This window comes from Poecilia formosa, unplaced genomic scaffold (genome assembly GCF_000485575.1).
Source record: "Poecilia formosa unplaced genomic scaffold, Poecilia_formosa-5.1.2 Scaffold177, whole genome shotgun sequence".
In the NCBI taxonomy this organism is placed as follows: Eukaryota; Metazoa; Chordata; class Actinopteri; order Cyprinodontiformes; family Poeciliidae; genus Poecilia; species Poecilia formosa.
This window is the reverse complement of record NW_006800116.1, coordinates 745,235-768,050: the sequence shown is the minus strand read 5'-3', so window position 1 is coordinate 768,050 and position 22,816 is coordinate 745,235. Positions and strand designations below refer to the sequence as shown.

The 22,816-nt window shown below is 37.0% G+C and overlaps 1 protein-coding gene across 1 annotated transcript in view; it reads left to right on the top strand.

Annotated features, from left to right (window-relative positions):
- The first annotated feature begins 1,922 nt into the window (after window positions 1-1,922).
- The window catches only part of sgcd (sarcoglycan, delta (dystrophin-associated glycoprotein)), a 208,334-nt gene continuing 187,440 nt past the window's right edge, over window positions 1,923-22,816 (top strand). The window contains exon 1 of the mRNA XM_016678248.1: window positions 1,923-2,006. The gene's annotated coding sequence lies outside the window, so the exon portion shown is untranslated. The remainder of the gene's footprint in view (window positions 2,007-22,816) is intronic.

The window sequence follows — 22,816 nt, the reverse complement described above, 5'->3', positions numbered from 1 at the left end:
TCACAAATCAGCAGGCACTACTCAACACCAAACAAACACAGCAAAGCTCAGTCCATCACTTAGCAACCCCAGTGAACCACAGACTGTCACCTAGCAACCTAAGCTGAGTTCCAGCACGTTTGGCTGCTGGAAAAGACAAGAGTTTTGTTGTTGACTTTCCATCCAGAAACCACTTGCTGCTTTCCTGTTGATTGTTCAGGAGGCCCGACTTCTGCTTTTCAAAAATGTAATTGCACTTCTGTTTGCAGCCATTTTTATGTGCGAGGGTAGCTGTTCAGTTTGGGGGCGTGGCCAGAAGCAGCATCATTTGGATTTAAAGTGACAAGCGACCTTAAAGCGGTTCATTCTGAAAGGAGCTTAAAATAGACAGAACTGACCAGACTGAAATCTCATTATCTAAGAATGATTTTGAGCAAAACATTTGATCAACTTATTTTGTATGGACTATAGACCCATCTGAGCCAGTTTATGGATACACAATAGGTGGAGTTCTAACTGGTAAACAGCCAAAGCTGCTGCATTTTGGGCATAAATAACCAACAAAACCTTTATAGTGGTGTTGGAAAATGGACATGAAAAATTATACATGTGAGCTACATTTCTGGTGATGGATTGATAATAACCAGGCATTTATAATGTTAAATCCAGTAAATGAGTACTGAACAAGCCAACAGAAAGCTGAAAGCTTAATGACTTTCAGAATGAATAATTCTAAATAAAAAAAAGTGCTGCCTTTCATTATGCTGCTATTCATCGAATTAATATTAGTAAATGTTCAACTGACTTTAGCAACAATTTTCTTTTGTCATAATTGCAAAAGAAAATTGCAAAAAGCAGAGCAGAGCTTGCTTTTTGCAAGCTCTGTGCTTGCAAATATTTCATAAAGGCAAATATTTTATCTTTTTATGACAGTAATGGTCAACAAGATAGATTTTGTTGTTGTTCTTGTTAGGAAAAAGCCAAAAACATGAAACCATTACTTTTTTCTCTTTTTGATAAAACCTAGCGTCATGGGGTCATGTCTGAGCGTCTCACCTCAGCGACAGAGGCGCCGGCCTTTCTGTGCACAGCGGTGTGTTGGAGAAAAGGTCAGGGGATTTCGTTGATATTCTGCAGCCGTACGCTTTTTTGGCAGCGCACTCGAAGGCGCAGCGGGCACTCGAGCTTGAAATGATGTTGCTTCCTCTGGCCAGGAGGCTACGACTCCCATGCCACACAGCATATGCAGGACGCCATAAATCGTGCAGTGTAAATAAAGAGCCGCTTCGCTCTAGCACGTCTCACTCCTTCTGTGTCCCTTTTTTATTTTGTAAATGCTATCTCTTTCCATTTTCTCTCTCCTCTCCCTCATTTTTCTCCTCTGCACCTCCTCTGGCATATTTTCTTCCTTTAACCTTTTTTCATTTTCCTGCCTGATGTGGTTCAGACAAAGCCCCATGATCTTCAGTCTGTGGCAATTTTCAAAAGTGTGCATCCAACTGGGATTTATGTATCTGCACTTTTGTGGGTAGTTGTTATGATAAAGGTTTTTTTTTCTTCTCTGTTGGTTTTACTTTATTACTTTGACAGCAGGACAGGGCAGAGGTTTCTGCTTTGACACGTGTTTGGAAAGCTGTTCACCGTCTGAACAGAAATAAGCGTTCCCTGATTACGGGCTTACATCTCTCCTGCTGAGCTTCCACAGCGTTCAGGCTCAGCAGGTAGCACGCTGCTGCTCAAGAATTATTTAAAACCAAACAATACTCTGTTGTTTCACAAAAACAACATACAAAATGAATGTGCAGTGATACAAACTTTTGATTATATTCCCCGGAAAATCAAAGAGTTCCATATTGGAAGTGTTTTTTGAACCCAACCACACTTATAACGGAATATTTAAATCATTTGACTTAGAATCTTGTGTCTTCTCTCATTCCACAGCCTGGTACCTTTGAAGACCACACTAGGCGTTGGCGATGATATCAAGGAGGCGATGACTTTGGTTTGGATCCACTAAGCACCCAAAGGCAAGTTTAATTTTCTTTTTCTTTTCCTTTAAGGGATAGTATTTTTGTAAAATTGACTTCCTTGAGCTTTACACCATGTTATAATTGTATTCCCTTATCAACAACATACCTGTAGTGTAACCTTGATTCTTTTATGTGTATTTAAGAAATCCTTTAATCTCCATGGCAACCATTCAGCTGTGCAAAACACCTGGGTGGACCTGGTTCTGCCTTTGAGTCGCAGCTCCTCCTTGTTGCTCCTCCGACTAGCCAGCAGCAATTAGCAAACACCTGGTGGAACTTCATATCTGCTGAGCTCATTATGAGCTACGTCTCAGTGCAAAGCTGGTGAAAACATTGTTAAAAGGTTGATAGAGGAGCCATGTTGTGATGATTTTCTGAAGGTGGACTTTCAGAAAGAGGAGGAGGTTTTAAAGAGACAGAGACCCAATATCAATGGGTTAAATTACTAATTACTCTTTAAGTCATATTTAACATAGATTTTTATTAATAACTCAAGGTAAGAGTTAATTTATAGTGCATATAATACTGCCATTTTAATAACATGAACACAATGTTTTGCTTTCACATCCAAATGACTTGTTGCTCTTGTGAAGAGCTTGAACACAGGGATAAGCAGAATGAGCAATATTTCTAATTTTTAAACAATTTCATTTCTTCACACTTTTAGCCAGATGTTAACCACCATCACTACCTTATTTGGACAACAGTGTACAAAAGTTGTTCTCTACGTGATCCGTGGAAGGCTTTTGAATTTTTGTAAATACCATCTACAAAATCAAAATGTTGTTTTTTTTGCTTGCTGAATTGTTTTGCTTATTTGAAAAAAATAAATAAATAAATATATATATACATATATATATATATATACTAAAATGTTCTGCAAACTCAGCAGTGTCTGTTCAATCTTCTGATCCCAAGGCAGCATCAATCTGCTCCAGTGTCGATTAAAGCTTGATCTCAGACATGTGTCTTCAGTCCTGGATACACAGAAATGCATCCATACGGCTCTAGGAGTATACGAGTTAAGCAGCTGCTTGGAGCCCCAATACACATATTTCTGTATTTAAAATAACATTGAATAACAAACTAAATGCTATTACACATGGAGGAACAAGTTTTATATTTTTTATCGTTTTTGCACAGATAATGGCTAATCTCTTCCTCTTCTCTGTTGGGGAAATATAAGATATCAGGCCTGTTAACTGCAACTTTAATGTTCATCAGCTGATGTTTCTGTCAAACAGTGAAAATAAGATGACAGACTTAAACACCACTCTGCATTTATATATATATATATATATATATATATATATATATATATATATATATATAGAGAGAGAGAGAGAGAGAGAGATACTCTTTAGTTTGCTTCTCATATATATGGCTAAAATGAACAGCTGGTATGATGTAAGGTAAATACAAATGGCGCTAATGATAGCAGGTATGTTACACACAGAATAGATTAGGAATGACAATGCATCTGGTGCTGACATGTTGGTATGATGAGTGGGGTGGGGAGACAAATTAAAGTCTGCTTAGGGCCCCAAAAAGGCAGCCTGATTGTTTTTAACCATCATGAGGAGGAATCTGTTTTATTCAAAAAGTACAAATATCTTAAACTTTAATTATTTGCTAAATTTGTCCCCACTGTAAACTAATAGAACCAAAAACAAATGAACGTACAGCTCCTGAAATCAAACATAAACCCAGTAATATAATTAAACTAAAAGGGCAAGATGGAGAGAAAAAAAACAACTTCCACATTTAAAATGGCTCCTTCCAAAAGAACATGTGTTGCTCCACAAATCTCATTAAACCCATGCGTGAGCAACAATAATTAAATATGTTGGTGATTGTTATATTTCTATTATGAAGGTGGCGGGAGATCTGTCCTATTACACAAAGGGGCTGCAGTAAAAGGCCGATTTTACTCATCAGTGACTTGTAACCTTAATAGCCGACTCTCTATTATTTGTGTCACACCCATTAATGTGCTTGAAAGCCAGTTCTCTGCAGAGAGCGGCTAATGCACGACATGAAATCCAACCCAAAGCCTCTGGAGCGCTCTTGACTCTTGACTTTTACTCACTATTGCAGCCATGATGTACTTTCCTTGTAATTAACAAAGCAAAGCATAACTTATAGTTTACTGTTTTAAAAATGAACCATTCTTGTAACTCAGCATGAAGGCTTTGGCAATTTATTGCAATAAATATCAATGATATTTTCAGTTTTCAGTTCAATTTTCTAGATCAGAATAACTGGAAGTTTTTAAAATTTACACTGAAATCGTGGATTATGTAGAGTAAATCAGCATTTTTATTTAGTTGTGGAGTCTTAAAAAGTAATAATGGGCAATAATCCGTGAAAAAAAAATCAAAAATTTTATTAGAAGCTATAAATTGGGCATTTTGAATTAATCATGATGCTGAAATAATCAACTATGTTAGCATTCAAGTAATCTGTAACTGGAGCATACAGACTCACAAAAGGTAATTTGTTGAAAGAACAACAAACTCAGTGCAGCAATTAAGGAAAATCTGTATAAAAATATGTTTTGCTTTTAAATAGATGAAAAAAAAAAAACTTTGTCCATTAATATACCCAGAACTCAAATGGTATAGATTTAGCTTCACTCAGTTCAAATTCTGTAATAGGAAAAACTATTAAGCACCTTCTGTTTTCCAGTTAGTAATTAGTTAATCCAAACAATATCCTATAGATCAGCCCAACACTGTACTGATGTCAAGTCAAGGAGAAAGGATAAGATACAAAATCTTCCTTTCAACTTTCAGCCTTTCTATAGTTTTTCTTTTTTTTTTTTTTATTTGCTGACTTTTTAAAAAAATGACAATAATTGGACCTACTGATGGGTAGTTCACAAAAGATTAAAATGTTTCAGCTTCAATACTAGCAAGAACATAATTTTCTGTACTTTTTATTTTTTTTTTCATCTGGTGGCAATGAAGGTGAATCACCAGCATTTTTTGGCAAATCATTCTCTGATCTGCTTTTCACCTCACTTGCCAGCTCAGAACAGAAAGACTGCCGTCCGGTTTGTACAATCAAGACTAAAATTTCAAAAACCCTTTAAGTCTCACTGTTGGTGTCAAAGCATCAAAAAGAAATAGCCGCATTTCAAACACGTCCTCTGACGTCTGCCTTGAACTGGAGTCAAACAGTTCCTCCCAACTCCTTGCACTGTGTCCACAGAAGATGACTTTTTGTTTTTGTCTTCTGAAGTGCTCTCTGCTTTGCTCAGCTGCCAGAGATACAGCAAATCGGAGAAACTGCTGTCTCAGTCCAAAGCCTGAATCCACACAAAGTAACGAGGCTGAGATGGGAGGGGATGAGGCGTGTGTTAGTGCGCTGATGAATAGAAATTACCTTCCTGCACATATTTTCCTCCGTACGTGTGAAGAGGCTGATAATGTCCCTTAAACGAAAACCGGGCCCGGTCCGTTAACCGGATTAGCAGTGAGAAAAGAGCAGTCGGCATTTTCCTGCAAGGTACCGAATTATGTTTCAACAACACTTCTTTCTCATCACTTCCTTCCTCCTCCATATTGTCTGTTTTTACTTATTTTGCTATCATGTATTTATGTACTTGTGTGAGTGAATCTCTTGAGAGAGCAAAACGGCAGCGGCTGAAATGTGATTTGTGGAAAAACAATATCTCAATTACACCCAGAGATGTGAAAGTCAAGTTTTCCCTCTTCCAGCCTGTGTGTTGAGTCCACATTAAATAACTTTCAGAAAACAAAATTCACTCAGTTTGAATTTTGCAACTGAAAGAAGTTTTTCTGCATGCTCAACAACTACAAGATGAGAAATCTGTCTTCTTCTCTTCCTGCTTTTTCCTTCAGGGATCTCCAGAGTGAATCCTCTGTCTCCATTTAGTCCTATTTTCTGCATCCTTTGTCAGCCTCCTTTATGGTCTTCCTATGTAATCATTAGACATGCTTACATGGACATGTAAATGTCCCAGTCAAAATATTCTGATTGGAATCAGCTCGATCAGAATGACTTTGTTGTCCGAATTAGAGGGATTGTTAATCCAAATAGTGTGCATGTAAACACTTGTGCTACTCAGTGCTTCTATTATAAATAAACACTGATGTATCTAAACACACATCATGATCCGGTTAATTAATTTTGTACCTATATAAACTACACATCTGTAATTACTTAATACATTTCAATCCAATCAAGAAATTTTGCACATGTAACCATAGTCTCTTGTAGCAATCTTTATTACAGTGCAGCTAAAGTAGCCTCTAACGGAAAAGCCACTGTTTGTTTAAGGCTAAGTTTACATGAGGCTGTCTGCAAACTACTAGTATTATTGGATGTTTGTTGGGAAAAAATTCCACATTTAAACGGCACCATCAAGACACCTTCAGTTAACTATAATTGTCAAGTCAGGGCAGTAGATGCCGTTGTGGTTTTGGGATGTTATCAAACAAGTTTTTTTATTATTTCTTCAACAGAAAAACAAGACATAGCATAAAAACATACAAAAAATGGCGACGACCATTTCACATTTAACATTTTTTCCACATAATATATCAGAACTATTTGTCCCTCACTTGGAGAATAATAGTGAAAGATCAGGGAAAAACCAAAGAACTGAACAGGTTAAGAAGCACAACAGAGCACAATGCTATTTGCTGTGGTTTTTGTTATTATCTGCCTGCTCATGCGTATCTGTGCATTCTGTGCAAGTGCGCTTTCGCATCTGTGAAGTACTGGCTTCAAAAATGTCTGTGTGAGGGACTCCGGTCACTGAAGACATATAAACGAGCAGCCGGATCGCTACAAGAATGCTACAGTTTAACTGAAGAGAGCAGTTCCCAGAACAGAAGCGGCCATCTTTATCAGCTTGTTGAGATGTCTTAAGCCTCCATCTGATGCTGCTACCCTGACAAATGATGACAAGAGATAATTCATGTTTGACTGAACCACCAAAAAGTGATCATCCATCCGCCATCATTCTTGATGGTTGCCATGGTGTGTTTTTCCTGATACGTACTGTCTCGAAACATCATCCAAAGAATATTGTTCTTGCAGTGTTTTTAGAGTCTGCACTTTAAAAATTGTTGAGTCCATTTTTCACAAGCTCCTGAAGGCAAAAAATAAAAGTAAACACACACCTGTTATTCAAATGATTGTCGGTTTGAATTATGGGTGCTTTTCTTTTCCAACAGCAGACTCTTTGAACAGAGTCCTGACAGAGATGGAGCGCTAGAGTAATTGTTCCATTGCTCTGTGTGAAGCCGGCCCATCCATCAGGCTGCCATGTGTCCTACAGAGAATGTGTATAATGCAGGGATGAGGACAGGACTTGATGATGATGATGATGATGATGATGATGATGATGATGATGATGGGGGGCTCTGAAAGAAGAAATTGCTGCCTGTCTGTGTGCACAGTCTGAGCTGCATGAAAATGTTCCTCCATTGTACAAAGACAATGCAGGAGAATTAAAATCAGGTGGTTTTTAACCAGCCTGGTCGCTGCCAGAAAATAAACTCCTCGCTTCAACTAAAAGCAACAAAATACCCTGATATTAACGATCTACTGGACTCTTCCCTGTTTAATCGTACATTAAGTTGACAGTTTCAAGTTGTTATTTTAGATACAAATGGGCTGAAAAATATTCACCAGTAGAAAATCTCGAAACGGAGTTCATCAGCTGCTGACCTACTTAGCTATTAAATATACGCCTTAACAGAGATCTCTACTGTCTCTATCTAAAAGCCTTAAACTCTATCTGCATACTGAGATAAAACCATATAAAGTAACTGGGCTTATTCTGTTGTTTTCCTGTTGAAGTTTGCATCTAAGTAATATCATTTTACTTTATATTTTGCATTCTCAGAGCTTAAAGTAAGCACACTTATTGAGATAATAGAAAATAACATTTTATATAGTGGAAACCAAACTTAAGCATTTAATAAATTTAAAAAGGACATAAGCAGAGTGAACTTTTCCTGTTTTAGATCAGTTAAGCTCGACAAATTATTTCTATGTGCTAGCTACTGTTATAATTCATTTATATTTCCTTAGTATTTGTCAGAACTACAATTTAAACTATGCATTGAGTTAAAGCTTTTCAGTAGTAGTTTGCTTGAAGTTTATCCCATTCCCCCTGACAAAACTGAGTCAGGTTTGTTTGCTACCTTGTTCACAGACACTTTTCCAGCTAAGCTAACCTCTTAGCATCAGTCAAGTTCCACAAACAGGGAATTTTACTTTTTCAAGTGATCAAAATGTACAGATATTACAACTATCTCAACTTTGGAGGGGAAAAAGGATAAAAGGATCAGTATGTATCTTTTTTCATATACATAAAGGAATAAAGGCAGTTGGTGGATAGCAGTATACTTATTTTGTTTCACAGCAGAGTAGCTGACTACTCAGACAATTCATTGTGCTCATCAGAGAGACAGCCTGGGGGAAGAAACTGTCTCTGTTGCTGCTTTTTCCCCAAGTAGTGTTCTGTAGCACCAACCTGAAGGTAAAAATCTAAACAGTTAGCTGCCCTTTTCCTGACCATTGACCTGTACAAGTCATGGATAAAGTGAAGGTCAGCCCTAATGATCCGCTTTGCTGACCTAAATGTTTGCTACTTTTTGGACCTGTCCTGTTTTGTGAATGAGCCAAACCACACAGTGATGGATGAACACAGTCAGACTGAATAATGGTTTTGTTGATAGGAGCTTGCTGGTTATCTTAAACATAATAGGTACTTGAAAGAAAATGAAGTTGTGTTAAACTGAAGAATTTGTCTTTGAATGGGATAATAGACTAAAATTACATTAGCTATTTACTAGATAAAATCCTAAAACCTTGTGTGCTATCTAGTTAGCAAGCATGCTAACTCATGGATTATATGATTAATACTTTAGGTTTGCTATAACCACATCTGTTCTCTGCAACATTCTTGAATGTGCCTGCAAAACAATCATCTTTTAGAACAACATGGATCACATAATCAATTATATTTACTCCAGGCTGACAGAATTAGAAGGTATTTATGGTCAGGATGATTCATACCTCACAAAAACTTGAGCACAGAAGTGCTCAGAAGCCCTTCCACTGAATTGTCAGTGTAGTAACCACGCCCACTTCATATTTCTAACCAGTCACATAATATTTGTCAGACACCAGATGAAAAACTGTTATACCCTATATGTATTGATAGGAAGTTGCAAGGACAGAATGGAGCTCTGAAAGAAAGAATACACTTTGGTTAACACAAAAATAAACTTTGGAGCAAGCAACATAATACAGTCATACCGAATATATTGGAATATTATTCAAGTTTGTTTATTCCTATAACTCAGTTCACTGAGTGAAAAATATTGTAGAGATTAATTACAGACTAAGGTTTTCAAGTCTTGACCAGGTAATTATATTTATTTTTGACTTACAGATAATAAAAACATGACATTTTAGACTAAAATCTGACAAACCAATTAAAAAAACATTACAGAAAGGTGGGGTTAGGAAAATATATGTTTGATACCTGCTCATAGATTATTTTCAAAAAATGCTTTTAATTCAACAAATGAGCTGCATATTCTAATTTACTGACAAAATTGTGAACTGGATCTGAATTTTGCTAAATGTTATTGTTAAGGTAAATGCTATTTGGCTGATAAATCTCAAAAGCAAATACTTTCTGAAAGTGGTTTTAATGAGCTTTACTTAAAATAAATGCCCCTCACGTTGCATCAGTTTGTAAGGGACAACCATGCAAGTTTTTTTGGATAATGGTGGTAATTTTACTCAATCTACATAAAAACTGTCCATAAATATCACAAATCTGTGAAATTATTCTCTTTAAAATGAGATTTTTCAAATGAGTTGTTTGTGTTTAATCCTTCCGACAAGAGTAAATGGCGTACTTTAAGTCTGTAGTGTGTCCATTCATACCCGACTGGCATCTCATTCACAAATAACAATTCACTCTAATTTCACATTCAAATGCAGTGTTTATTCTTCATAGCAGATATCCACAGATCTGATACACAGGACAGGTTTTATGTGCTTCTAAGACCAGAAATTTGATTTATGAATGTGCAAGGATTTTATAAATGTTTTTTTTTTTTAATATGCAACTGATATAAGAGTTTCTTTTTGATGGTGTTTAAAAAACCCTATGTTATCTTTATCTCTGACCTGATTTTAAAAGACTTTGTAAACAGAAACTCATCACACAAACAGGTAGTTTGACTCTTTAGCTTCACAGTGACGTAAATGAGCTCCTTTGTATAAAGGAAACAAACGGCGGTTATCATCATTCCATCCAGGTAGTGAATTAAATCAGTCCACATTCTGTGATTCTCCTGCACGGCGCTTTCTAATTTAGCCTTGTCCTCTTCCTCCAAGTCCGGAGAGTTTGTTGACAAGATGAGGACAGGGAAGGTCACAGTTGGTCTCTGCACAGCTTTGTTATGAGAATCTCTCCCTGAACTAGATTGGAACGAATCAACAAACTTCACAATAAATCGGGGGCTTATCACGCTAGAAGAGATACAACTTTGTTGTTTAGGTTGTTGTTGATTTAGTAAATATTAATGTTTTTCTGTAAACATGTGCACATCTGATATTATATGTAGATATTTAGTCCAGCAGGTTTCTTCAAGCCAACATTTTAATTGATGAATATATTATAGTTGATACCACAAAATTACGTACATACCAGTTTTTTTCTTGTTTTAGATTGGTTAGATTTGCCAAAACCATTTCTATTTTTTAAATACCACAATAAGAGAATATGGCAGAGATGTATTTATTAATGTCTTTAAAGTAAAAAGTTTACATACAGAATTATTATTGTCTCCTTAACAGTGAGGAAAAGCCCAGATGATGATTTCTCTGCTAGGTTAACTTACATTTAAATTATTTGTAGGCTGAGCTGTGGATGAATTTTAAGGCCACACCTGGAACTGACAGCTTCCCAGTTTCACACAATAGGAAAGTATAAAAAATCAGCTGAGATACCAGGAAGAGAATGATGGAGCTTCACAAGTCTGGAAGGAAACCAAAAATGCTTGACATGCAGTTCAAAGGCAGCACCACCAAATACTGAGGACATCAATATTCTCTCATCACTGTGGCATCAGTCAGTTTTTGCAGTACAAATATCACCACCAGAAAAACAATAAATGCTTTTGTTTTATTATTATTATTACTTTTTACAGCTATTTATACACACAGGAGCCATGTAGAAGGAAAACTTTTGGTTAAGATGTAATTCTGACTCAATAAGGTGTTCAAATGCATTTTCTCAACATTAAAATCGGAGATTGCACCAGATACAGAGCTGTCCCTGGTTACATGGGTTAGTACAGTAATACTAAAAATAATGCAAAAACATAAATCTGTCTGAAAAAAAAAAAGTAGTGTTAGTAGGGTTGTCAAAATAAACATTTTGATACATTTGACACCAGAAAAACTAATTATTCAAAGATACTCATTTGCGTCAAAACAGAGTGGCCCATATATATACATATGTCCAAATTGTCACATTACATCAGGAAAATGGACTGAAAAAAAAACGGTAATGTCAAAGAATGCCACATGCTAGCTCCGATTGCAAGCTAGCCCCACAAGCTCACGCTACAAGTCATGCTGATGTAGTAAACCTCCCATAGACATAGACTAACACTATGTATTTAAATGTGTTTAAAATATAGCTTCACAGACTCAAACAGCCCAATCCGTTGTTCTGAACCATGATAAGCTTTGTACAAACTGTGAAAAAATGTTTTGGATCCACCTGATCCATGTTTGTTTTAAAATAAAAATTTTAGATTAGTATAGAATGATCTTTCATTTGTGAAATGTATAACACTGAAATGATTTTTATTTTTTTTAAATAAAACAGGGCAGAATTGCCCTGTACTTACTGGGTTTACGTTAAATATAGGAGGTTAAAATTTGTTGTATTTGTTGCCAAACAGTTATCCTATTCCTTCAAAAATGTTTCCGTGGTATCAAAAAAATTATATCAAGTAATTTTCTTAGTATCAATATTGAGCTTGAAATAGTATAATAACAATGTGTTTGTGTTGTGAAGACATGCTAGCTAAAAATATAAACTCCAGCTCAGACTGCGGTGTGGATTATTACTCACCTCCATCCACTTCATCCTTCTTTGCACAGTGAACATGGTGAGTCAGTGATAGCTTTAAAAATGCCTTTTTAATGGATTCAGTTCAAACTTTTCATGAGTCACAAAAAAGGACGAATATTTTTCAAACTTCATTGTTAAATGAAAATTTGGAAAATAGACTCAATTTGTCAAACTGTCAGTCACAGTGAAATAAAGATCTTCTTTGTCACCACTTCTGTGTTGATCTAATGCCATTTACACATAAATACTGCCAGACGGACCCTGTTAATAGAATTTTAATAGAGCAATTACAATTTCAGCACATGGAAAAAAGCCAGCGGCCCTTAACAAGTCAGATTAAAAACAGTTATTCTTATTAAATTTAATCCATGATGCAGTTGATATCTCTGTGGAGGGAAAATGGAAGGCTGTATGTCATTAAGACGCACAAGAAGGAATTAGAGAATAGAAGCAAAACAATGTTCATAAAGGAAGTGTGATTAATTAATGATACAACGGAGGTAGTATTTTAATATTAATGGATATGAATGTGGTGTAATGAGGAGATGAAAGCAGAGTCACTGTCATCTCATGCAGTCCACGTCCTCTGAGGAAATGAATATTCATGCTGATCTAATCGCAGGGTATTAAGATGTAACAGACATTCTTGTTAAAGTCATTACATTTAAAAGGTCGTTGCTGAGGAACACGAAGTTGTTTTACTGCACGTTTGTTGGATCCAGCAGCAGCGAACAGCTGGGATGAAATGACAAAAACCTGCTGAGGCTTCAGGATTTCAGAACTACGAGGAGCAAAAACAGGCACACTCCGCCTTTATTCACTCAACGAGCTCTTCATTAGGAACAATTGGACCTCCAGCTTGTTCATGCATTCATCTAATTTACCACTTGCATGGTGGCAGCACAAATGACACAAAGAAACCCTCTGAAATGTGAAGCAGCAGTAGAAACAGGGAAAGGAACATTTGCTTGGTAAGACCTGGAAATGTATCGCTTGAAGGTGGTGAGCTATAAACTGATTTCTGGAGCTGTTTTCCATTTTAACTGAAGTATGTTTGGTGCAGCTGTTTATACTTGTCTCCCTGGCAGATATATAAGATATTTGCACCATTTCAGTTGCAGATTTTTTGACTTGCCCCAAGTTAATTCCAAAGGCAGAGGCAAAACTGAATGGACATCAGCAGATTAACCTGGTCTTTATCCACGCCAAGCAAAGACGTAACCAAAAGGCACGTCCTGGATGATCAGGTGAACCAGATACGCAGAACTCAGGTGTATCTTAAAAAATAAGAACATTAATTAAACTGAATTTATTTCAGTATTTCAAATCAGGATGATGAAAATGTTAGTCATTACAAAACTTGCATATTTCTGTTCATTTCTATGTTCAAAGCATTCAAACTATTACATAACTTAAATAAGAAACAAATTTCTAGCACTGAAATGTGGGTTTATTGAAAGGTATGTCCATGTTCTTTTCAGTAGACTCTCAATACATAAAAGCACGTCTGTTTATATGAATTATCACATCAGAGCAGCATGGCATGGAGACAGTCATCCTGTGGTTCTGTTGATGTGTTCTGGAAGCCCAGATTGCTTTAGTAACTGTCTTCAGATCATCTGCCTTTTTGTTTTTGGTGTTTCTCATCTTCATTTTGACAATACTCGAAAGATTCTCTTCAGGGTTCTTGTTAGGCCAGTTTACTGATCAACCAAGCAAAGTACCACCATGGTCATTGAATCACCTTTTGGTACCTGTGGCGGTGTGGGCTGGTACAAAATCCTGCTGGAAAATGACATCAGCATTTAAATAAAGCTTGTCAGCAGAAGGAAGCATGAATTATTCTGTCCTGGTAGATTGCTAAGGTGCTCCTGAAAACAGCTCCCTCTGGTGGTGCTTTCAGGATCTATTTGATTTCCTTTGGCTTAAGTTGGTTTGACAAATCAAGCAGTTTGTCAAACCAGTTTGCTGAAACCAGTTTATAAGTGTGAACTTCAGGTCTTTTCTGAATCTGCAGAGATTGTGAAAACTGAATACTATCATCAGTTGTAGTGAGGCTAGGCTTTTCCTCCTGAGGGAGAAGGTAGTAGATACCCTGAGGTACTTCAGGCATCAGATCAGATTTGAACCTTAGGGAAATGTTTCTTTGAAGGTTTCCAGGCACATTTCACCGGCACAGATTCCCAGTAATCCCAAAATTCCCAGGAGATTTTACAGTATCAATATGAACTAAAGTCTGACACGAAGAGAGACACCTAAATGTAGGTGCAGGGCCATTGCAGGAGATAAATCTTTTCCATATGGTATTGAATGCCAGGTAGACTTTAATAAAAATTTACCAAAACACACCTAGATGGATTCTTCTAATAGTCTGATCTCTTATTGCTTTGGCATCCTTCAGACCCAACAGATTTTATTTTAAACATTTAGGGAGTATTCACACCACCCCTGTTCAGCCTGTTTCAGTCTAACTGTAGTTAATTTGCCTAGAAAGTCCAGTTTGTTTTTGGGAGGTCTGAATGTGCAATCAAACTCTGATGCAGACCAAAAAAGCGAACTCCAGTCCGTATAAAAACCCAGGTGTCAATTCAGTTGAAGTGAACTCTGGTGCGTTTTGAATGCATATGGGAACGGAAAGAGGACCAGAGAACACTCCCAAAGCAGGAGGCAGACTGTAGCACAGGGCATTCTGGGTAAATGCAACCAAACAAACACGCATATTTAGTGCTAGCAGGAGAAATGGCTCATGGTTTTTTGCCTAAGACAAAAGTGAGATCTTACAACTGCTAAAATTCAACACTACTCCATATTTCTTTACATTTTGTGAAGAAGGAAGTTCCACTCTGTCTTTTTGTATTTTTGTGTTGTTTCCTTCAGTGGCTCTTGGTGCAGTGTGACCACAGACAAGAAGGGGAACGTTTGATACAAGGTTTGGATCGTTTGAGTGTGCAGTGTGAAAGTGAACCACACCAGCTGAAAACATAACAGATTTTGCCACTTTCCTCCAATCAAGCCGAATCTACTGTACCATCAGGTGTGAAACAACCTTAAAGATGTTTCAGTTGAAAGCTCACCTTACATTTCTCTGCTCAGATGTTTGTGACGCAGCAATGCTGGCTAGTTAGTTGGATTTAAGAACTGTTTGATACCAAAGGATTTAAGTCAAAGTTAAAACATTTCTCTGATAATGGACTGAAACCTGATTTAAAAAATAAAACAGAGCCCAATTATAATCTACAAGACTTTCAGGAATGCTAGAAAACTTTTGATAAGGACCGTTTTAAGTTATTAGTATGTAATGCCCACAAATAACCCTAATTTTCCTGTTAATAGTAGTCAAATTGCTGAAAGTCCTCACCTTTTCTACCAGAACCATCCATCACCTCCCATTCCTCTGCTCTTTCATCCCACCTCTCCCTGTTGGCTCTCTCTGAACCTCGGAGGGAGAATTACATGAAGTTTCTCCTTCACTCATCATTCCCTCTCATCACAACAGAGCTCATACATGTATTTATGACCTCCACACTTTTTATTGTTGTTTTCCACCACCTGTCAATGGAAACTGCCTTTGAAAGTTATCAAAGACTTTTCCTGAACAACAGAGACTTGGATGACCTTTTTGTTTTATCAGACGGCACTCAGGAGGAACTGTCAGGAGACGTGATGAGAGAAATGACATTCAGCATCTGTCCAGGTGGTGGATTCATACCTGGAAGAATGTCATTTTGTTAAAGGAAGTCAAAAGGAATCTTAGAGATAATTGTTCTTGGGATTTATTGTCATGACACTGATGTTGAAGAGATATTAGATGCACTGACCAAATGTGGCCTCAAAAACACCTTATAAAGCCTGCATGCAAACCAACTTTCCTGGAAAATTGGGATTAAAAAAGGTTTTTAGTCCATTAAAATGTATTTTTATAGTGCATGATGAGTCCTTCACCACACTCAGATTTAGATCAGTAGTTTCTAGCTTTAATAACTGAAGCTGTGCTGACTCATGATTGTTCCTCTTTAGATTCAATGACTTAGGTTTTAATTTTTGTTCAGCTAAAGTCAAGGCACATCAATAACTCTGACTGACTTGTTCTAAGTATGTCAATCAAATTGTAAAGCATTTTTTGTTTCAATTTGAAAGACAACTCTGTTTTTTAATCTGCTTTAGGTCTCACACCAAGTCAAAAACTCAGAACCATGTAGAACAACGATTTTGCTTGTTCAACATGAAAATGACCAGCTTTGCCCCAAGACTCTTCAAGGTGCAAACAAGCCATAAAAAAATAATTTTGCAAGTTTCAAGTTCTACTAGGAAAAGGTGTGATGTGCACACATGTGTTTAGCTCATCTATAGATTTAAATGTTTGCTATATCTTCTTTACAAAATAGCTTAAGTTCAGTCAAATATCATGAGAAGTGTCTTTACAGATCAGCGTTGAAGTTTTGAAACAGATTAAAATAGATTTGTTTAGGCTTTGACTGAACCGTTAGTTGCTCTAACAACTATGCTTTGATTTAAACTACTAAACTGCTTAGTTGAAACTCTATGATTTGGGTTGTTGTTCTGTTGGAAGGTGAACTTCTTCTAAAGTCTCAGATCTTTTTTCCTCCAGGATTGTCCTGTATTTTTCCATGTTGTAGTGTTTTAGAAAATATTACTAGCTTTTTTCCCCCTATTCTAAATGGTATTTACAGTATACTGACTAAACACTCTTGAAATTGTCAATAAAAGTGCCAAAAAAATATTCAACCCATTGTTGTTGAAGCAGAAGTTTATCATTGAAGTGCCTTTCTTGTCGATACCGGCAGCAGCACACATCTTGTTTAAACTCTCCTGGTAGCCAACGTCGGTTAAAAACAGAACCACTTTGTAGTTGGAGATTCAATTCTGTAGGCAAACGTATCTCAGCGCTGTTTGAAGGCCTTGTGTCGAAAGGCATTAAGTGTCATTTTCTGTTCATTTTTTGAGGGCACTTCTTTGGTGCCCTCGAGATGCAGGAAAGTGGCGGCTCAACAAACTCAGATGAGTGACCCTGGGAGCGTGAGGCGCCGCACTTCTAAGAAAACATATTAAAAGATTTAAAAGAGTATACAGGGGAAAATGCTTCAGTGAAGGTACAGGAGACAGGAGGGCTGGAAAATTTGGGAGTCATTGTTCAGATATCCTTCACTGTTTTAGATTCTTTTGTCCATTCTTTATATCTTCTGCAATTATAGTCCTGTCATACTGCATGAACATCAAATAAATGCTAATATATTTGGTCAAAAGAACATAATCTAATTAGGGATGCATGATCCATTTTATTTTTACTTCTGATGCCGAAACAAATATCTAAGGTTTAGCATTGGCTGATACCGATACAATACAGCAGTACTAAATTGATTTAAGATGTTTTTTACACAGATATGTATGTACTGAATTACCAATTTAGATGATAACACTAGTACAACTCACCTAAACATGCCAACAACATTATAAGCTTGGTCAAACATGTAAAAACAACACAACTTCAATTTGTTCAGCCAGTGTAGTTAAAACCAGTGTAAAATAAATAAGGAAACTGAAACTGACAAAAACAATAAGTTGACTACCTTTGTCAAACATCAAGAAATAAACTGTAACAAACCTTTCAAATGGTTGACAAAGTGCAATTAGGTTTGCACTTTGCAAGCAAAGGGATTTGTCTATAGTTCTACTTTGATCTTAATGTACAAATTGTAAATAGAAATATATAATCTTGGTGGGAAATAAGCCATATTTGTTCCAGAAAACCATCAAAGACAGACTGAACTTCTTAAAATACTAAGGATTTTACAAAAAAAGAAAAAATGTGACAAACAATGTGTGCAGTCAAAACATTCTCCAAGAATAACTTGTATGATGGCGTATCACGCCAAATAACAAAAAACAAATAATAACAAAGACACATCTGGTAATCCCAACATAGCTAGTGAGTAGGAACTGCAGGGTTCCCCAAATTACTACTGAGGCCCTTGTTTTTTAAAAGAAGTTAAATTGCTTGCATAAATTGTTTCTCCAAATCTCAATCAAGTTGAATTAATAACACCTAACACCTCTTTTTAATCTCTTCTATTTTCAGGATGAAAAACATGTAAAATTAATAAGAAGGAACATGTGAAAATATCGATTGGTATAGTATCTATAGAGTAATCTCTTATATTAGCTTTTAAAGGATTTAACTCATTTAACAACTTCAAGAAATTTAGAAACGACCATTCAGTAAACAGGAACCTTTCTCAAACAAAGCTGATTATTTCTGATAAACCCAGTTTGTCTGCATTGTCAATATTTTGGAGCCCTGCCATTTTTTAAAACTGGTTCCATTTTAGCAGCCTTTGTTCAAAACAAAAGCTGCCGTAGAAGTGATTAATGAACAGTCACGCTTTGGCGACACGAGTATTACATCATTTCAGCCAAAGCTGTCCTCATCTTCTTACTTTAACGGCTGTTTATAGTGGACCACATCTTCTGTCTGAGAGTCAGTAAGAGCTACAGTGTGTAAATCATGGAAAGACCCTAAAAAATAAAGGTATAGAGTCCTAAAAGGCTGCTAACCTAATAGGCCTGAAAGCAAATAGGCAGCACTGAGGTGAAAGGGGACATAAAAATGAATGAATTCCTTCCAGGGGTCACTTTATGTCTGTCTGAGCTCAGGCTGTATGTCTGAGTCGGTTAATGAACCCTTGGTAGCTGAAGCTGAAGCCCCCCCACCTCTCTTTTACAAGATAATTTTACAGCCCTGGTGAATCTCCAGGAAAGCCATCAGTGTGTGTCTGAGTGTGCATGGAGGCATATGTGTCCTCCTCCCGCGAGGGTTTGTCTTCATAATTTATATGCCTGTACCAGAGTCTGTATGTGACCTGAAACAATGCCCTCCCATTTTACTGTCTGCAGCAGCACTTTTCTAACTGAAATTGAAAAAAAAGGGACTAAATGAAGTACAATAACCTTAAGACAAGGCAGCAGTAAGTCACAGGGAGACAAGCCGAGTGGAAATAATATCACTACTGTCCTATGGGGACCTTTTACCTCTGGTGTTATTGGATTATCCCCATAACAACTGATGCTGGAATATGAAGAGAGTAAAATTGTCATAGAAAGAATCATGTTGGCATCCTAATTGTGTCTGGACGTAAAAAGATGCCTTATAACCAAGGGCAAACAAAGAAATAGTTGTGCCAACGTAAAGTTCGACATTAGGGTGAACTCCATTTCAACTCTCATCTCCACCAGTTAGGCAGATAAACAGTCACTTTGTAGGGTACACCTGTTCCACTGTGTGGTAACATAGGAAGGCGATCGGCCATTCACATCGCAGTACATTTAATCATCCAGACATGGTGAAGATGACCTTTTAAACCATGAAAGTTCAAACTGATCCACTGAGATTTTCTGGGACAAGCATCTCAAAGCTTCATAAAAAATGGGCCAATATATAAAATATCGAGTGTGTGAATGAAAATGCCTTGTCAGTGCCTGGGGACAATGGCTGACCAGTTTTGACATGATAGTAACTACTATTAACTTTTTACTGACATTGGAAGTACTCCTACATCAGTTTTTCTATTTATTTTCTGTGTATCTGCCATGTCTTCTCAAACCCCACTTGGTCGTGGCAAAAGGCTGACGGTACTGATCCAGCTTCTGGTTTAGTGCAAGTAAAGGTAAAGTAAAAGTGGCAACAAAAAGAAGCATAAAGCTACTCTGAATGTGTTTTCTGTAATGAGAGGCCAGTCAGATAAGCACACCTAGCCTTTGGAGGTTTTCAGTGTTTTTGCAAAAAGGTAGGCATTGAGGAAACAGAAGTGAATTATGTGGCAATCCAGCCAAGATCTGGACCTAAACCATTCAGCTTTTGAACTTTCAGTTTGAACTTCACCAAGAAAAACATGAACATTTAGCCCCGATTCTGATGCTGCTAACCCAAGAGATGACAGCAGAAGATATAAGAGTTTTACCGCCATATGTGCTGTACAATGGCTCCTAGAAAAGACAAGTGTTTTGTTGTTAACTTACCATCCAGAAACCAGTCGTGTTCTGGTTGGTTGTACAGGAGGCTCCATTTCTGCTTTTCAAAGATGTACATTTGTATAATTGTACATCCATTTGTAGTCATTGTCCTGTGCAAGGTTTCCCCCAGAAAACTTGCTAAGCCCTGTGCTTGTGCACTTGGGCACTCATAAATCAGGCAGCCCATGATGTTTTTGAGTTAATAAAATGTTTAAAGTTGACAAGAATTTTGAAAATATCATTTGATAACTATGTGTTATTGAAAGACTGGATAATTATATAACTATAAAGTTTTGAAAAATGCAAACATTTTAAAAAGACTTAAATATTTAGCAATGTTTAGCAATGTTTAGCCTGGTGGGGCACAAGTAAAGCCTGGTGGCCTGCCAGGCTTATAATGCTTTGGGGGAACCCTGGAGTGCAAACATTGAGTTGGGAGACGTGGCCAGCAGAAGTCAATCGGATTTAAAGTGACAAGTGGCCCTAAAACAGCTCATTCTGAAATACACAGAAATGAGCAGAATATAATCTGATTATCTAAGAATTATTTTGTGTAAAGAAAATGTGATGAACATATTTTGTACAGACTATAGACCTGTTCAAGGAAGCATAGATTATCTTTTTGGAATGATTGCTGAAAATATCAGCATTTACAACCAATCTAACCACCTAATCAAGCCCTTATGTCTTTATACTGTTGCATACGAAAATTCAGATATCTACATCTGAATTATGTGTGCTGGATGTTTGAACTGCCACGTTGTGACCCTGTTCTGAATGGGTTTCTGTGGAAAAGTGATGGAAAGCAGCCGACTCGGTGAGGTTAAACACTCCGTTCATGTGTAATTTCCACCCCAGTGCTTGGCTCTTGCTCAACCATGTGGATAAAAACAAGAAAACAAAATGATGACTCTAAACATTGCTCATCACCTCCCTCCCATCTGCTTGTAACACCCACCTCTGACAGATCACTGCTCCCACTTTATCCTCCTCAACAGGCTGAGTGTTAGGAGCGGGAAAAGTTAATACCTTTTTGATGATATTTCATTGTTCTGTTCATCCAGAGCCAACAGAGAGATGAAGAAGAAGAAAAAGAAGAGGATTAAATGGGGAAAGAAGAGGAAGTGCTCTTTAATCTCCTGCGTGGCATGCATGCAATAATACCTTGACTCAAATTATTTTGGTCAGAGCTTAAAGATGAATAAGAGTAAAAATATATATGCCGTGTACAAAATCTGCTGCTGATGCTTAAAAACTGCAGTATAAGACAAACCATTTGCTCGTTTCATTGACAGTTTATACCAGAAGGAAGTAGCAGCCAAACGATTGATTTATAAGAAGAATTAGACAGCAAATAAAGCAGATAAAACAAGACTACAGAAACATAACAAGTAGTTAATATTGGTCAATAACAGCCATCCATCCATCCATCCATCCATCCAAAATGTTGGTTCATTTGTCTCTTTGTCCATCTGTCAGGTTCCTCCAGCCACTTTCAGGAAAGAAATCCATCCATCTGTCTCATTGTCACTAAATAGCTTTACCACAAAAAAAGAGAAGTTTCCAAAAATGTTGTTTCTACCAAAATAGTGTTAAATTTGATTTTCAAGGTTTCAACTCTGCAGCATGTTGGTTCACCACTGTCACAAATGTCTCTGTTCTTCATTTGCTTGAATCTTTTACTCTTTTTCTTGTTGACAGTCTTGCCAGCGCAAGGTCCTACAACATTACCATTAAACGTTTTACTCATGCTGCTGCTTTAATTTGAAAATATGAGTGTAAGCAGAGGATGAGAATTAGAGACCGGGTTGGGACCGATGAGCTTCGTTGGGATTCAGCAACTTGTTTGAGATCAATCCCTGTCCGCAGCAGAAGTACAGACAGCGAGCCGTGACAGTGTTGAGGAAATATGAGGGAGAAATTGCAGACGTGTACGTAGAGCTGGTCGTTAAAGTCATTCACACTCCATTTAGCCAGCGTTTCCAGCTGACCTCAATCATTCAAATGGATGGAAGCTCTCGCCTCGTCTGACTAAGTTTTCTGGTGTTTCTGAGCAAGAGCTGGAGCAGTTCTGTATGAGCGAGCTTTAGGTGTTCGGACATGATCACATACACAATCGTTTTATTTCACCTTGTTGCAAAAATTGCAACAGCAGTTCACCTGGAGCATTGGAATTAAGCTGAATTTTGCACCTTTCCAGGTCAAAGGAAGTTTGAAAAATTCACAGCAAAACCACAAAATCTTACCAAGTATTTTTGATCTAGTTTCTCATACAAACATCTTAGTATATTTCAGAAAAGGACAAACTAACAAGTAACCCTCCGCCAAGATATAGGAGCTTGCTTTAAGTAAATAATTCCTTAATATTGATGTAATAGTTCCACTGGCAGATTATTTCACATGTAACAAGACATTTTTCCCATGTGATAAATGCAGTGGTGGGCTGTCAGGGCCAGCAGGGCTTTCTCTGTTATCCCTAGAAAATTTAAAAGAAAACGTGTAAAAAGCTTTAATCATGTTTATTTTATCTATATGATTTAATTTTTATTCTACTAATGAGTTGCTTAATATATTGGTAATATTGAGGTTTCAATTTAATTTCCTACTTTAAAAAGTGCCTTAAACACATGCC